Source organism: Manihot esculenta, chromosome 11 (assembly GCF_001659605.2).
Source record: "Manihot esculenta cultivar AM560-2 chromosome 11, M.esculenta_v8, whole genome shotgun sequence".
Taxonomy (NCBI): Eukaryota; Viridiplantae; Streptophyta; class Magnoliopsida; order Malpighiales; family Euphorbiaceae; genus Manihot; species Manihot esculenta.
The window spans coordinates 14,028,556-14,047,030 of NC_035171.2; positions in this window are offsets into that span (position 1 = coordinate 14,028,556).

Below are 18,475 nucleotides of genomic sequence, written 5' to 3' on the forward strand. Positions count from 1 at the left end.
ACTTTTTCTAGTCTTTACGAGCTTTTGAGCATTTTTCTAGCCCTTGTGAGCTCCTTGGCCTTAGACAGCCCGTACAGGTTTCCTAGCTTTTTACAGTCCTGACGAGCTTTTGGCGCCGAATGCGAGCTCCTCGGCCTTAGACAGCTCGTACGGGTTTCTTAGCCTTTTACAGCCCTAACGAGCTTTTGGTGCTGAATGCCTTTGCGAGCTTCTGGATATTTTTCTAACCCTTGTGAGCTCTTTGGCTTTTTCTAGTCTTTATGAGCTTCCGATCTTTTTTTTTTCTAACCCTTGCGAGCTCCTTGGCCTCAGACAGCCTTACGGATTTCCTAGCTTTTTACTGCCCTAACGAGCTTTTAGCGCCGAATACCTTTTGTGAGCTTCATGACATTTTTCTAATCCTTGTGAGCTCCTTAGTTTTTTCAACCTTCTGAGCATTTTTCTAACACTTGCAAGCTCCTTGGTCTTAGACAGTCCTTACAGGCTTCCTGGCCTTTTACTGCCCTGACGAGCTTTTGGCGCTGAATTTCTTTTGTGAGCTTTCGGGTATTTTTCCAACCCTTGCCAACTTCTTGGGTTTTTCGAGCTTCCAGGCATTTTTCTAGCCCTTGCAAGCTTCTTGGTTTTTTCGAGCTTCCAGAAATTTTTCTAGTCCTTGCGAGCTCCTTGGCCTTAGACAGCCCTTACGGGCTTCCTGGCCTTTTACCGCCTTGACAAGCTTTTGGCGCCGAATACTTTTGCGAGCTTCTGGGCATTTTTCTAACCCTTATGAGCTCCTTGATTTTTTCGAGCTTCTAGGCATCTTTCTAGCCCTTGCGAGCTCCTTAGCTTAATAGCCCTTATGGGCTTCCTGCCTTTTACAACCCTGACAAGATTTTGGCACCAAATACCTTTTGTAAGCTTTCGATCATTTTTCTAACCCTTACGAGCTCATCAAATTACTTAGAAGCTTTTTGTGATATGAGGCCAATAACACCCAGTTGGTAAGTTTGGCGTATACTTACCTTGTGGCATAGTATGAAATGTCTTAAAAAAAGTTTTGTGAAGTGGGACCAACACTTGGTTAACTGTTTTCTTATACGGGACCAGCAACCGGATGGCCTTGTGGCCTTTATGCACTTTTGCTTTCATAGACTGACACCTAGATGGCCTAACAGTCACCTTATGGCCTTGATTAGTGGGATCCACGCCCGAATGATCTTGGCGAAAACTGCCTTGTGATCTGGTTTAGCGAAAACTACCTTGTAGCCTTGATTAATGGAACCAATGTCTGAGGGGTCTGGTGAAAACCGCCTTGTGACCTAACCTAGCGAAAATTGTCTTGTGGTCTTGATTAATGGGACCAACGCCCGAGTGGTCTAGTGAAAACCGCCTTGTGACTTAGCCTGATAAAAAATTATCTTGTAGCCTTAATTCTCATCATACGGAAATAACCTCATCGACTCCTTATTGATAAAATTATTTTACGTTATAAATATTCCATATATGGGGAATAACTTGATTATTTACCTTGGCCAGCTTATAAGACCCTGGGCGAATAACCTTTGAGACCTTAACGGTCCTTTCCAGTTTTCTCCTAACTTTTCAGGTTCGGCATTGCCCCTTGTTTTGTCTATTTTTTTGAGGACTAAGTCTCTCACATTGAAGACTCTCTGCCTTACTTTGCTATTGAATATCCTGGACATTTTATTGCTATAGGTCGCTATTCTTATTGCGACCTTTTTCGCAAGAACTCGGCTTAATCCAAATTGAATTGCATTTCTTCAGGGTGTCTCGAGATTTCAAGATGTTGTATTCTGAAGCTGCTTACTTCTATTTCCATGGGAATTACTGCTTCTGCCCCATACACTAGGGAAAGGGTGTTTCTCTAGTAGCTATTCTTGGAGTAGTTTTGTATGCCCACAATATGTGAGGCAGTTCCTCGAGCCAATTACCCTTGGCTTGATCGAGGCTTTTCTTCAGCCCCCTGTAACATAGTCTTGTTTGTGACTTCCGTCATACCATTGGATTGGGAGTGGTAGGCTGAATTGAACCTTAAATCAATTTTCCATTTCTTGCAAAAGTCTTTAAACCTGGTGCTTGAAAACTGGGTTTCATTATCAGTAATTATTATTTTGAATATCGAGTAAATATATTTTTGCTAACAAAAGAGATTCCTTGCTGGGTAGTGATGGACTGTACTGCCTCAGCTTCTATCCATTTACTAAAGTAGTCTACTGCCACGATAATAAATTTTCTTGATCCGAACGCCTGCCAAAGATGTCTATCCCCCACTAAAAAAAAGACCAAAGACTTCCAATGGCTGCTTGCATTTCTCCTGGTGTCCTTGGGATGTTTGTGTGCACCTGACACCTTTGACACTTCTGGATAAGTTACTTCGTGTAATACCCGGCTAGACTCCGATACTGGAATTCCTACCGTCCGGTGGGATCTCGGATGTCGGAGACCTCTAGAAAGGTAAAATCATGTTTTTGTAAAATGTTTTCATGTTTTTAATGGTTTTAAGTATGAAATTAAATGAGTTTTTGCAAGAAAAGTCCTTGGAGGAAAACCCAGGTTCGGCCGCCGAAAGTCAAGTTCGGCCGCCGAACATGCATGCGTTTTGGAGGCACGTTAGGCCCCCGAAAGCATGAGTGAGGGAAGTCCAGGTTCGGCCGCCAAAACTCAAGTTCGGCCGCCAAACATGGCATGCATGCGGAGGCACATTCGGCCCCCGAACGTGGCCTGGCCAGCCACCTATAAAAGGGTCCCTTAGGTCCGCACGGGCGAGCTTTTTCTTCCCCGTTGTCGGGCAAGGTGAGTCTCCGCCACCCCTCCCTCGATCTTGAGTGTTTTCCTTAGAGCTTCCATGATTTTCACGGGTTTTAACTTCTGTTTTGAAGATTTGTGAGTAAAGAGCAAGTTTTGGGTACTTGGGGGTTCAAAGAGCTCAATCTCTCCATCTCCAAGCTAGGATCGCCTTTCCTCTCGTTTCTTCAAGAGGTAAGCTCGGATCCATCCTTGTTATGTGTTTTAAACAAGCATTAAGTTGTTTTATGGGTAGAGATGCATGTTTAGGCTTGTTGATGAGTTTATGGGTTTTGATGTTTTGATGCAATGCATGTTGATTTTTGTGTGTTTGAAGTGTTGTAGTTGGGGTATATGCTAGTTTGAGACCCCTAGGTGTAATGTATGATATGTATGCATGTTTTAGAACTAGTTTATGCATGATTTGAGGTTTTGGGAGGCAATAGGTTCATTTGAACCAAGTTTCTGCCCATTTGGGAGAAACCAGGTTCGGCAGCCGAAGGAACTTTCGGCCGCCGAACCCCCTTGTGGAGGCAGCATTCGGCTGCCGAAGCTTGCCCCCGAAAGAAGACTTTCGGATCTGTCTGGGACTTTCGGCCGCCGAAGGTGCCGCCGAAAGTGCCTGACTTTCGGCTCTGGAGGGACTTTCGGCCGCCGAACCTGCCGCCGAAAGTGCCCTGTTCAGCCATTTCTTGCATGTTTTTATGTGATGTTTTCATGATGTTCTAGGGGGTTTTTGGGGAGTAGTTTAGAGTTATGTTCTAGCATGTTTGGTCCCTCATTTGAGTCCACCTGTGTAGATTCGGACCCGAGGAACCGAGGACCCCAGCAGTGAGTTCAGCTGCTTCGGTGTTGTCAGAGTCAGCCAGAGGTGAGTGGAACTAAACTTAATCTTTTAAATTAAATGTTTTATCATGTTTCATGCATCATGATTATGCAATAGGATGATTGCATTAGTATTCACGAATATGCCGCATTGCATCGATTGTTGTTGATGTGGGTGAATGTTGGATGACCCAATTAGTCCATGACAGGAAGACCAGGACCCCATTCTACGGCCTGGCACGATTGTAAGGAAAGACCAGGACCCCATTCTACGGCCTGGCACGATTGTGGACTCGAAGACCAGGAGCCCAGAGGAGGCCCTGGAATAATGGTAAGTAATGTATCTATAACAGGAAGACCAGGACCCCATGCTACGGCCTGGCATTATGTTAGCTTGGACTAATTGGTGACAAGTTCACCCAACCCTTATGTGAATTGTTTGTGTTATGATGCATTTCATAGAGCATAGTATTTATGTGTTTTAATAGTTCAGCTCACTGGGCTTTTAGCTCACCCCTCTCCCTTTACCCCCAGGATTGCAGGTACAGTATAGTGCGGGAGTCCGGATAGAGTAAAGAAGTCATGCTTATGTAATAGCTAGCAATGGACATGATCAAATTGTAATGTAAAAGTACAGTATAGTTGTGTAATGAGGTTTATGGATGTTAGTGTGTGCTTGACCATAGAATGTTGTATCCCTTTTTATACATGATCTTGGTTATTTTATGTCACTTATGTAAACCAACTCAGCATATGTTTTGTCACCCATTGGGGACACTGATGAGATCCCACAGAGGGATCAATGTTATATTAATGTTATGCACAGGTTGAGTTTGGTTGATGTTCATGGAAAGAAAAGTTTTAATTTCTATGCATGTTGTCGATCATGTATGGGATTATACAGGTTTACAGGTTTTATGTCAGGCTTGCTACGGGTCCCGGCGGCCTTAAGTCGACCCGGATCATAGCGCCGGTAGCGGTCCGATTTTCGGGTCGTTACAGAATGGTATCAGAGCCCTAGGTTCATATGGTCGGACCTAGAGTGTCGGGCTCATAGATGTTATAGAAGGTCAAGCACAATAGGAAAAGATCATGTCCACTAGGATAGGATGTAGAGTCCTGTCTTGCTTGATGATGTGAAATGCCATGATAATATGCATGATATGCTGATATGTGAAGTATGTGATGCGGGTTCATGTGTGCCCACATGAACCATATGATGCTAATGTTTGTGCTATGTGTACTGTTTTTCAGAAAACAGGATGAGAGGAACTCGTCGATCAGCAAGATTGACTGGAGTACCACCTGAGGATGAGGGCATGAGCGCCCGTCCTCCAGCATTGCCTAGGGCAATGTCTAGTAGGTCTAATCGAGAAAGAGCAGCAAGAGACCCTAGAAGGTCTTTGGATCTGGGTAGAAGCAGATCAGTCAGAGGAACAGTTCAGGGAGGAATGTCTGAGAGCATGGGGGATGAGATGGATGTAGAGCAGAGGAGGGATGGCAGTCTGGGAGTTGGCATGTCAGAGGAAGGTATGGGAGAGTCCCAAGGAGGCACTCAGGCCTCGGGATTTGTTCAGCCACCTCACTACCCACATTTCTCACAACATCCCGGATATTCGATGGGAGGTACATCGGATTACCCTAGTTTCACCCCTTATCCCACACAGATGCCATACCCACCATACTACCCACCATACTCTCAGTACCCAATGTATCCACCTCCACCCTACTATCCAAATCCAGTAAACCCTACCTCAGAAAATGTTGCACCACCTCCACCACCTGCAGAACCAGCAGCCCCAGTTGTTCAGCCACCTAGACCTAGCTCAGCCAGTGGGAGCAAGGTTAAGATGACCGACTACATGAAATTGGGTGCCCCTCAGTATGAAAAAAGGGATGACCCATTTGTGTATCTTGAAAGGGTTAAAGTAATCACAAATGAGATTGGGGCTGATGACAGTAGATCCATTCAGATGGCCGGGTTCACGCTTAAGTGCAAGAAGGCACGGGAGTGGTTCAAGAATTATGTGAAACCGAGAGTGGACAGCATGACTTGGGAAGAGTTTGCAAACGAGTTTGCAGGATGGGCTTTTCCCGATAGTTCAAGGGAGCTGAAGATGATAGAGTTCGAACAGTTGAGGCAGACGGATGAAATGGGTGTGGAGGAGTTCACCGACAGATTTTTGGAGCTGTTGCCTTTTTCTGGGCAGAGTCTGGATACAGATTCGAAGAGGTCAAGGAGGTATGTTATGAAACTCCATTCCAGGTATTCCTCCTTGATCCAGTCAGTGGACAGGGAGAGCTTCCATGCCATAGTAGATATGGCCAGGAAAAGGGAGGCCAGTGCCATCGTTCAAGGGACAGTTAAGCAGTCAGTGGCACAGTCTTCCGGTTCTAAAACTCTGGGTGGGGGAAGATTAGATCCCTCTACTCTGAGTGCAGCAGCTTCAGGCAGTAAGAGATGGGGTAAGCCCAAGGGTAAGAAGAACAAGTTCTGGAATAAAGTCAAGTCCAGTCTGGGATTTGGGAGTGGCTCAAGCTCTGGTGCGGATAATGCAGTTTGTGCGAGGTGTGGTAAGCCACACAGGGGAGTATGTCGGTTTGGGACGAACGCCTGTTTCAGATGTGGTCAGGAGGGGCATATGGCTCGAGATTGTCCAAGAGCAGTCCCGATGGCTCAGTCCCAGCAGAAAGCTTCAGGCAGTGTGGCGCAGCCAGCAGCTCCAGCCATGACTCAGGCCAGTGGCAGAGGCAGAGGGAGAGGGGCAGCCTCTTCTTCAGCGGGCTTCAGAGGTGAAGGTCCATCAGCTCCAGCTCGGATCTTCACAATGACACAGCAGGAGGCAGATGCATCTAACACCGTTGTGGCAGGTAACTTAATTATTGGTTGTTCAGATGTATATGCCTTGATGGACCCTGGTGCATCTCATTCTTTTATCGCTCCAAGAGCCGTGGGGAGGTTGGGTCTGATGACTTCTGGGTTAGAGTGTCCTCTTTGGGTCAGTGGACCCAAGTGTGATCCATCAATGGCAGAGTCAGTCTGCCAGTGTAGTCCTGTGTTTGTTGAGGGAAGATGCTTGTCCGCCGACCTAGTGGTTCTAGATTTGATAGACTTTGACGTCATTCTAGGGATGGACTAGTTATCTACCCATGGTGCTACCTTGGACTGCAGGGACAAGGTAGTCAGGTTCAGAGGTCAGGATGGGTCTGAGGTTGTCTTCAGAGGAGACAGGAGGGGTACACCTAGAGGTCTGATATCAGCTCTTCAGGCTCGTAGGTTGCTTAGGAAGGGATGTCAGGGGTATTTGGCTCATGTGAGAGAGCTTAGCAGTCAGGTTAGAGAGCCCGCCTCGGTGCCAGTGGTTAGAGAGTTCTTAGATGTGTTCCCAGACGAACTGCCAGGTTTACCACCTGCTAGGGAAATAGAGTTCGAGATAGAACTGATGCCTGGAACCCGACCGATCTCTATCCCTCCCTACAGGATGGCGCCAGCAGAATTGAAAGAGTTGAAGGAGCAGTTGCAGGAACTGGTAGACAAGGGCTTCATCCGACCGAGTACCTCACCCTGGGGTGCTCCAGTTTTGTTTGTGAGAAAGAAGGATGGATCCCTTAGACTTTGTATCGACTACAGGCAGTTGAACAAAGTCACTACCAAGAACAAGTACCCATTGCCAAGGATCGACGATCTATTCGACCAGCTAGCAGGAGCGGGTTGTTTCTCCAAAATAGATCTGAGGTCCGGGTATCATCAGTTGAGGATCAGGGAAGAGGATGTACCGAAGACAGCTTTCAGGACCAGATATGGGCATTTTGAGTTCCTTGTAATGCCGTTCGGGTTAACTAACGCCCCTGCAGCATTCATGGACCTCATGAACAGAGTGTTTAGCCAGTACCTGGATCACTTCGTTATTGTCTTCATAGATGATATCTTGGTGTATTCCAAGAATGCAGAGGAGCATGCCCATCATCTGAGGTTGGTTCTACAGACCTTGAGGGAACATGGCTTGTATGCCAAGTTCTCCAAGTGTGAATTCTGGCTGAGGAGCATTTCATTCTTGGGGCATGTAGTGTCAGAGAATGGGATTGAGGTGGACATTTTCACCAAATTACCTCTTTACACCATTTTCTGCAAAATAAGATCAAAATTACAGAATTAGGTAGAAAAAGTGTAAATTAACATTGATAATAACATGATAAAATGATCTAAATTTGGATTGATCACCAAACAAAGCTAAAATAAAGCAAGTATTTAAATAATAAAACATAGCAAGCCCATCATGACAAAGCTGAATCTTCACAAAAGCCTTTTTTTATCTTCACTTTAGGCTTCCCTTTGTGTAGTTTTGGCCCATAGGTTTGATTAGGCACCCTAAGCCTATGATTGCAAGTGTTGCACCAAATCTGCCCCATATGAGTTGAAGCACGTCCCAAATATATATGTGTAATACCCGGCTAGACTCCGGTATCGGAATTCCTACCGTCCGGTGGAATTTAGGGTGTCGGAACCCTCTAGAAGGGTAAAATCATATTTTTATAAAAATTTTTCATGTATTTTATGGTTTTTATGAAGAAAAGAATTGAGTTAAAGTTTTAAAGAAAAGAAAGAAAAAGAATGAAGGAAGAGCCCAGGTTCGGCCGCCGAACCTCAGGTTCGGCCGCCGAACATGGGGTGTGTAATACCCGGCTAGAGTCCGGCGTCGGAAGTCTACGTTCCGATGGAGTTTCGGATGTCGGAAGCCTCTAGAAGGGATAGAGTGATGTTTTCTAGAATGTTTTTGATATGTTCATTAAGTTTTATGCATAAGGAAATGAGTTTTTGAGTGAAATGAACCAAGGCAGAAAAGCCAGGTTCGGCCGCCGAAGTTGAGGTTCGGCCGCCGAACATGCATGGCTTTCGGTTTCACGTGTGGCCGCCGAAGGTGGTCTGGCCAGCCACCTATAAATGGCCCTCAGTCGGTTGAAGCGGTCAGAGCACCATTTCTGTTGTCTTCTGAGGTGAAACCCTGTCCTTTGTGAGTATTCTTTCATGTTTTCATTAAATCATGCAAAGATTTGAGTAGTTTTTATGATCTTTTGAAGGTTTTAAGCTAAAAACTCAAAGTTTTGAAGTTTGGAGAGTGTGAAGGCAAGTTGTTCCACAACTCCACGTTAGGATCATTCATCTACTTGTTTTCACAGGGTAAGTGAAGATCCTGAGCTTGTTTTTATGTTTTCTGAAGGTTTTATGGGGTTTATGGAGAGAGTTGCATGAATAGGGTTATTTGTGAGGTTTTGATGCTTTTGTGCATAAAGCTTGTTTTTGTGTTGTTTGTGTTGTGTGTTTGGGGTTTTTAGGTAATTTTTGACCCCTTTGAGCATATACATGAGTGTATGCAAGTGAAGGAATTGAGGTGTTTGTGTTTGAATGTGTTTTGGTGCATTTGGCGAGAGGCAGGGCAAGTTTCTGCCCTGCTGATGAACTCAGGTTCGGCAGCCGAAGGTACATTCGGCCGCCGAACCCCTGAGGAGGTGTGAGGAGGTGGCTTCGGCTGCCCAAGCTTGCCCCCGAGCTTTTGGACTTTCGGCTCTGGAGGGAAGTTCGGCCGCCGAAGGTTAGAGACTTTCGTCTCTGGAGTGCCTTTTGGCCTCCGAAACTTGCCCCCGAAAGGGTTCGGCAGCCGAAAGTGGAAGTTCGGCCGCCGAAGGTGCTTGAGTTTCGTCTCTCGAGAGGACTTTCGGCCGCCGAACCTGCCGCCGAAAGTGTCCTGTCCAGCTTTCCTTTACATGCTTTGCATGGATGTTAGAGTGAGTTTAAGGGGATTCTTGGGGAGTTTAATAGAGTGATTCATAAGCTAGTTTGGTCCCTCATTTGAGTCCATCTGTATAGGTACAGACCAGAGGAACCAGAGAGAGCAGCAGTGAGTACTGCTCCAGAGTTTTCAGAGCCTGCAGCGTCAGTCAGTCCAGATAGCCAGAGGTGAGTGGAACTAAACTTAACTCTTTTAATTGCACAATGGCAAGTTTTAGCATATCTCATGCATCATGATTATGCAATAGGTTGAATGCATTAGTATCCACGAATATGTTGCATTGCATAGTAACTTGTTGATGTGGGTGAATGCTGAATGATCCAATAGTCTTAGACAGGAAGTCCAGGAGCCTTTGACTACGCCCTGGTAGGTATAGTAAAGACCAGGAGCCTTTGACTACGCCCTGGCAATTATAGTAAAGACCAGGAGCCTTTGACTACGCCCTGGCAATGGTAAGTACAGAGGTGTTATATACACATATACATATATGACAGGAAGACCAGGTGCTCGATTCTACGCCCTGGCACAGAGTTACTGGGACTATGTGGTGACAGGTTTACTCTTGACGTGGATTGATTGTGTTATGACGCATTCCATGAGATCATGTTTTACTGAGATGTTTTACTGTTCTACTCACTGGGCTATAGAGCTCATCCCACTCCCTTAACCCCAGTTTTGCAGGTTCAGTGTACAGTGTACAGGGACAGTCCAGCAGAGTACAGAAAGAGTAAAGAGATTTGTAATAGCCTAGAGTGGACATGTAATATTAAAGAGATGTAATAATTGTGTATAAAGTTAGAAATGCGCTTGACTTAGTGATGTATGTTTTGTACATGATCTAGATATGTATATATGTTTTACTGTATGTGAAAAACCAAGCTTAACAGGTATGAGTTAACCCATCTAGAGCAAGCTCTAGTTAGGGGTACAGAGTACAGAGTACAGAGTACAGAGTACAGAGATAGTGCATGCACAGGTTAAGCCTTGGTACAGAGAAAAGAGTTTTTATTTTTCACAGAAAATGTATGATCATGTATGAGATTTACAGGTACACAGAGAGTATAGCAGGCTTGCTACGGGTTCTGGCGGCCTTAAACCGACCTGAATCCTAGCGCCGGTGACGGTCCATTTTGGGGTCGTTACAGGGTGCATGCGGAGGCACGTTAGGCCCCTGAAAGTGGCCTGGCCAGCCACCTATAAAGGGGTCCTCTGTCCGAAATGGGCGAGTTTTCTCTCCCCATTTCCGGCCAAAGTGAGTCTCCGACCTCCCTTGTCGATCTTGTGTTCTTCCTTCAAGTCTCTCATGTTTTTATGAGTTATTTAACTTGGTTTTGAAGATTTTTGGAGCTAAGATCAACGAGCCTTAGCCACTGGCTCCTCCTCTCTATCAGTTCCTCTACTCCCTTCTCCAGCTCTATGGCTGCTTTGCTGAGGGATTTGGTGGTCAAAGGTGGATTGAGGTTCTGTGGTAGGGGACCCTTCTGTTACAGGGAATACATTCAGTGGGGGTATTGAGACCCCTTTGCTGTATTATCTGTCCCAGCCGGTGGACGGTATTTTGCAACTAGAGGGCCATGGTTTGGAGTTCTTGGTTGGAAATGGTGGTTCTGGGTGTGTTCCCTGCCAAGCTCGGCGAAGGATTAAACAACATTGATGGTTGGTTGGTGGGGGTTGTAGGGCTGGAGAAAAAGAACTGCTGCCCTTCTTGAGCAGAGCTCAAGTCATTTGGGGTGTTGACGGTGTGGTTTTCGTTGTGGTTTGCCATTGTGGATCTCAGTGGATTTTATAAGAAAGGAACTCTAGTGGCGAGAAGATCTCCTTCATTTCACAGACAGCGCCAATTGATAATCTGAGATCCAGAAAATTGAGTTTTACAGTGTGTGTAAGCTTGGATAGGGAGGAAGACGTTCCTTCCCTTTTATCCCTTTCTTTTTGTCTGCTAGTGACGCCTAACGGCTTCTCTGCTTCAGTGCCACCTGTCTCTGTCACCCAGATCCATACGTATGGATGCGTCAAAGCCTCTCTCTACGCCAGACGGCCATTTAATTCCCTCAGCACGCATACAGGCAGGGCTGCGAAGTGACTGGGTCTGCTGTCCTTCCTTGCGTCATGTCACCGGGCTGGACTCCTTCCTACTGGTCTTAAGCTTGCGGACGATCCGATCTGCCCCGTGTATCTGGATTAGAACTGAAAATGCTGGATCAGCCAAACGAAGCGGACCCTAAGACTTTGGGCCTACTTCGTTTCTTTGAGTTTGATCTACCCCACCTAAATGAGACCCGACCGTCATCAATTAGTATTTATCTTTATCCTTTTCAATTAAAATAAATTCATAAAAATAATAATAAATAATATAATTTTGATGAACATAATTCAATTATTATATTTTTAAATTTATTATATTTTTTTAAAACTAAAACAGAGAATACATAGGAATACATAACGTTACCAACAATATGTGATCAGCATACGTTACCCCGTGATATTATCTCGTCCATTTTCAATAAATAATATAATTTTATTTTAAAAAATATTTAGATTTTTTTTACATAAAATCAAATGATTGTATTCTTTATTTTTACAATTTTTTAAATATAACTCAAATTATAGTTATAATTTTATTTGAAATAATCAGATAAGGTATATGTTTTTTGTTTTTATTTTTTAAAATTAAAGTAGATTTATAAAGATAATAATAAATAATATAATTTCATTATACACAATTAAATTATTATATTAAGAATTTTTAAAAAAAAAATCAAAGCAAACTATAAAAGACATAAAACTGCTGTCAAAAATTTAAAAGTTGAGGAAATTGGTCAATAATTTAATCAAAAGAACAAAACTTTCGTAGGGATCAAAATTTGATGCATAGATTTCAATTATTATATTAACAATTTTTTTAAAACTAAAACAAATTCATAACTCTATAATATCATGTGGCACTGTCTCCGTTTATAATAAATAATATAATTTTATTTTTAGAATATTCATGTTTTTTTTACACAAAATCACATGGGTGAATAAGTTATAATTTTACTTTATTTGAAATAATCTGATAAAATATTTATCTATTATTTATTTTTATTTTTTAAAACTTAAAACATATTATTAAGAATAATAATAAATAATATAATTTTATTTAATATAATTCAATTATTATTGATGCGAGTGAAAGTAGAGTTGTGCTGTGATTGACTAAACTTTCAAAAAAGAGAATGTGAAGTGATGGGTGTACATGCTAGTCACTCCAACACTCAAATTAGTAAACCAGAGAATATAGAGAATGTAGAACTTGAGAGTAGTTGTGTAAGAGAATTGCGTACTTTTGATTTTGGTATCATTCCCCTTTTATACTGTAAGAAAATAAAGATAAATATAACATTTCCTGATGATTTGGAGATGATGTGGTCGACTGCTTGATTAGGAATTCTATCGGGTTAACTGGTCGGATGTCCCGTGATTACTAATCTAATGGGGCCCGTTGGATTGTGCCTACTAACGGTAACTTTATACCAAGACTCGTCTTTATCCAGGGGAGGGCGAGTGTTGATGAGGAATTGGGCGTTAAGATATCCGGGTCTTCCTTTCCTCAGGTGGGACCATATAGCCTACTTATTAGATGCTTGTCACGTGACCCTTTTTTCTCGATGACAGCTCATAGCTCACTTTTCGTGACTCTTGTGTAGTATCAGAGGTCCTCCTGCTCGGCTTTGATTGTTCAGATTCGAAGGTGACGGTTTATTTTTTTAAATTTTGGACAAGTGGCATGATAAGATTGATCTTCTCCTACTCATGCTGTTTTGCCTACCTACCTCTTCAATGATGACTGCCCCATTTATCGAGTCATATTTAAAGTTTTCCGTCAAAACCGTCTTAGAAGAACCTTCTTCTTCCCCAAATATCACTTTTTCTCACAACTGTAACCTTTGCTTCTAGAAAGACTCAGTCGCTCCTTCATTCCTGATTATAGTCCCTTACTTTTTCGATAATTTTTTTCCTTTTAAAATGAATAGGGATATTTTCTCTTCTTTTTTTAGTGGAAGCCCTGCCTCAAACTCCTCCGACGGTCCCATCCGTGCCCAGCTCCTAACGTTCCACTGAGGACGACTCACGAAAGTGAAGGCAATCTAATTAGTGACGTCCTTTATGTGCTATCGGAGCAAGATGTAGATCGTCTTCATGATCAATACCAAATTTCTCTAGAGACTTTTCGTGTTTTGCTCCTTCCTTGGGTGTTCGCGTGACTGATTAGATCCCTGCAGTGGACACCCTTATTATCTATGAAGAACAATTGAAGGCGAGTTTTTGGTTCCCCATGGACCTTTTTTTGTTGAAATCCTTCGATTTCACAAACTTGCAGTCATCCAACTATATCCCAACAGCTGGAGAATCCTGATGGATTTCCGGTTTGTTTGCTTTAATAACAATATCGAGCAGAGCGTAGCCCTTTTCTCCCAACTGTATCAGCTTGGTACCCGAAAAAATGAAGAGTTTTGATTTTTTAGCAGTCGAAAATGCCAAATGATGTTTGACCGGATATCTTCTTCATTGAAATGATAAAAAAAATAAGTTTTTTTTATCCTCTGTCACCGGACATCCAGAGGTTTTGGGCGCCTCCGAATGAGTTGGAACCTGTAAGTGGAGCTGAGGAAGGATGGGGGTCCTGCCTCGGAGGGATGAGGATGAGGCTCTAAAGTTTCTTTTAACGATGGTCAAGTCCCTAAAGAAAATAGATATCACCAAGTCGGTGAGGAACACTGTTTTGTCTTGGCAAAGACATCTCTAGGCAAGCCAGACTCAGGATCCTCACTCGCCCAGCCTTCCCAGCCTTGGGGAGAGCACTTTCTTGGCAAAAGATTAGGGTATTTTTCTTTATACCTTATTTTAGATTTCAAACTACCTTACTACCTTACTTACTTACTTTTTCAATTATGCAGACATGGTGTGTGCTGCCCGTAAAGGTAAGTTTGCTGAAGTGGTGTGTGCTGCCCGTAAAGGCAAGGCTGTCACTAGGGCAACCAGTCTCCCTCCCAAGTGTGTTCACCGGGCAGAAGAAATGATCATGCTTCCTCCTCCTCCTCCCCATCTCTCAATAGAAGAGTAGGCTCCTTCGCAGCTCAAGTCTTCTATAATGGGTGCCTCTGCATCTGTCCCAGTTCCTGAGCCTTCTACTGCAGTTCCCACTGCTGCTAAGCCTATTCCTACGTCTAAAGGGGTTGATTCTTCATGGCCTCTTAGCATCCAATGCTTAGCACTAGCGCTAACACGAACACCTTCTCTCCTTGAGGATCCTAGTTTGGCCATCCTATTAACTAAGAATGCTCTGAGTCCCGAGGACCGTCGTCGCTTGAATGAGGTTGAAACAGATGACCATTTTAACATCGTTATACATTCTGCTCTAGAGAGTGCCCTCCGTTCCTATATGGCAAAGGAGAGTAATAAGGTCCTGGGGCAGGATTTTGGTGCTCAAGAAACAGAGAGAAGGCTCCTGGCAAAGGAATGCTCGAGGCTTGAGGCTGAAGGCTCAAGTTGATGAGGTGGAAGGCACTATGAAGGAGACTTTGGAGTCAGTAGATAAGCTCTAGGCTGAACTGGGTGAGGCCAATGCTTCTAGACTGGCCATGGAGAATCGGGCAAAGAGCATCGAAGATCAAGTGGCCCTGCTTCATCGCCAAGTGCAGGAACTACAGTCTCAGGCTGAGGAGGCCTAGGTCACCTCTACTAGGATTGCTGAGCTTGAAGCAGAACTTCGAGAGACGATAGCCTAGGGTGAGGAGATATTTATATAAGGCCAAGACTCCATCAAGAAGGAGCTTCTTAGGCGTTCCCTGTAGAGGACTTCTCCTGGATCGACGAGATCTTCCCTGATGAGGACAATGAGGATGAGGATGGGTGGGACGAAGAAGGGCTAATTGAAGACAACTCTCTTGACCCAACTTCTAGTGCAATAGCCAATGATAATCCTATAACAGAAGTTTGGGACGAGGCAACTAATGATGTTCCTCTTGCCCTGTAATAAATCTTTTGTTTGAATGAAAAATATTTTAGTTTGATATTTTTGTATGATTAGTATGTAGTTATAGATCTTGTCTACTCAAAACTTAAATGATTTCTTTTAAAAGATTGTTTAAGGGATTAACACGTGACCATCATAGTGTGATAAAATAAATAACTTGAAAACTTTTGAACAACGGGATTAAAACCCGGTCATATGGCTAGGTAAATGCCTGCCTTGGGCCTAAGAGACCTTATAGGATTTCTTATATTCTTGATGCTAGTACTCGTCCATGAACACCCGTCTTGTGGTTTGGGCCTCAAATGCCTTGAAAAATTTATAGGACTCATGCCCGGTCTGGAGAAACCCGCCTCGTGGCTAGCATAAATGCCTTGATTAGTGGGACTAATACTCGCCTTGTGGTCTGGATATAAAATGCTTTAGAAACTTTTTGTGACGTGGGCCTCAAATACCTCAAAAATTTATATAGGATCAATACCCGGTCTTTTAGCCTGACGGAACCTACTTTGTAGCCTGGCACAAATGCCTTTGCTTTCACAGTCCATCGCCCGGATTATATCCTAGCTGAAACTGCCTTGTGACTTGGCCTGGCTGAACCCTCCTTATGGCCATGATTAGTGGGACCAAAGTCCAGATTGTGGTCTGGCAGAATCCGCCTTGTGACTTGGCCTGGCGAAACCCACCTTGTAGTCTTGATTAGTGGAACCAACACCCGAATTGTGGTCTAGCAGAACTCGCCTTGTGGCCTTAATTGATGGGACTGACGTCCGGATTGTGGTTTGGTAGAACCCGCCTTGTGACCTGACCTGGCGAAATTTGTCTTGTGGCCTTGATTAGTGGGACCGACGGCCGGATTGGGGTCTAGCGGAACTCGCAATATAACCTGGCCTAGCGAAACCCGCCTTGTGGCATCTTCTTGTCCTCTTAATTTTTTTGAGGAAGGCAACCCTATCATTCCTTGTCACTGAAGAGCACAACATATGAAAAAAAATACCTTGTTAATTTGTTATTGATAAAATTTTCTCAGGTTACAAATATTCCATGACTCGATCATCTAATTTGGTCAGCCTATAAGATTCTAGGCAAATAACCTTCGGGACCCTGAATAGTCCTTTCTAGTCTTCATCTAGCTAACTAGATTGATTGTTACATCTACGGTTTGCTTATTTTCCCTGATCATCTCTAGGTCCTTTTGTAATTATATGAATAATCCCTATAGGTTCCCGATCCGGGGTGGTTTTGGGAGTTGTTGCCTCGAGTTCAGGTCTCCTTTCTTTCCTACCCTTCTTGGCAAACTTTTAAAGAGTGTTATCCCTTATTAGTCTCTCAATCTCATCTTTTAGTTGTCGACACTCCTTTATCGTATGACTGTGATCTTCATGGAAACAATAATATTTTATCCTGTCTCGTATTTTCGCTTTCTCGGGATTGAGTTTGGACAGCCACCTGACTTTCTTATCACTTTTCCTGATCCACATTAAAATACATGTCTGTGAGTCATTTAATGGAGTATAATTCTTATACTTGCTCTAGTCATCCCTCCTTTGGGAGATTGGATAACTCCTATGGTCTCCTTTATGTCCTCACCTCTCTAGCTTTTGGCTTTGCTTTTGTTCGCCCTCTTGTCCTCTCTTAGTGCTTGGATTTCGTTATCCAGCCTGATAGGCTTTGACTATCAGCTGTTAATATGTTGCAGCTAAGTTTTTAATTAAGGAATCCATGAATTTGACGTTGTGTATTCCTTTCTTTAATGCTTCACACGCTAATTCATGATTTAACTCCTCTACTTGTATTGCTTCAGTATTAAACCGTGAGATAATACTCCTTAAAGACTCGCCCTCTTCTTGGCAAATCTTTCGCAAGTTAGAGGAAAGCTTTTTAAGAGGTATTCAGGTAATAAATCTAGATTTAAATAACGTAGCAAATTGTGTAAAGTTTTGAATTAAATCTGGACTCAGATGTTGGTACCATTTTTTATTGGAAACATTCAGCATAGCACGAAGTCATTGACATCTTGAAGCTGCATGGTCATCCTGAAGATCGCTAGGTGGCGTCTGGGATCTGCTGTTCCATCATATTTGTCCAAGCTAAGCAGCTTGAACTTGGTTGGGAATATCTCCGCTAAGGTTTCTTTAGAAAGAGGTGAGACACCATCCAGGCCAAAGTCCTCCTCTTGCTCCTTTTGGTACCTTTGCATGGCCCGCACCAGCTTCTAATTGATGCCTTTCGGAGCCTCATTTGATTCATCTTTGAACTCGGCCTTTCCTTTAGACTGCATTTTGATCGCCTATGTTCAAGTTCTCGAGGCATCTATGGATGCTTCCTGCCTTCCCCTGGTCTGGGATCCATGTTTGACGCCTTCCCTAGGCCTTGTAATGTTCGAAGGTAGCCTGCCTTTAGGTGTATTGGAGCATCTATTCATTGTTTAAATTATTGAGATCTGCTTCATTAACTATTGAGGGCGTGTTTTATCCACTATCAGGGGTGAAAGAAATGATGACGCCTTCATTGGTAGCAACCTTAGCAGTAACACGTGAACTACTAGCCATTTTTAGAGAGAAGAGATAGATTTCTTTCTAAGGAAAAGGAATAAGAAACCGGTTTTAATCCAAATGAAAAGGAAAGATTCAATGAATTTATTGGCAACAGAACCAAATGATGCGGCCGAAAGTAGAACTGTGTTGTGATTGGCTAAACCTACTATAAGAAATAGAACGTGAGGTGATGGGTACCCACGATCGGAATAGGAAAGATTCAATGAATTTATCGACAACGGAACCAAATGATGCAGCCGAAAGTAGAATTGTATCGTGATTGGCTAAACCTACTACAAGAAAAAGAACGTGAGGTAGTGGGTGCCCACCACAACAGCCACTCGGATGCTCAAGTCAATAAACTGAATAATATAGAAAATGTAAAATTTGAGAGTAGTTATGCAAGAGAATTACGTACCTTTGTCTCTGAGTTCATTCCCTTTTATACTGTAACAAAATGGAGATAAATATAATAATTCCTGATAATCTGGTAATGATGTGGCCAACTGCTTGATAAGAGA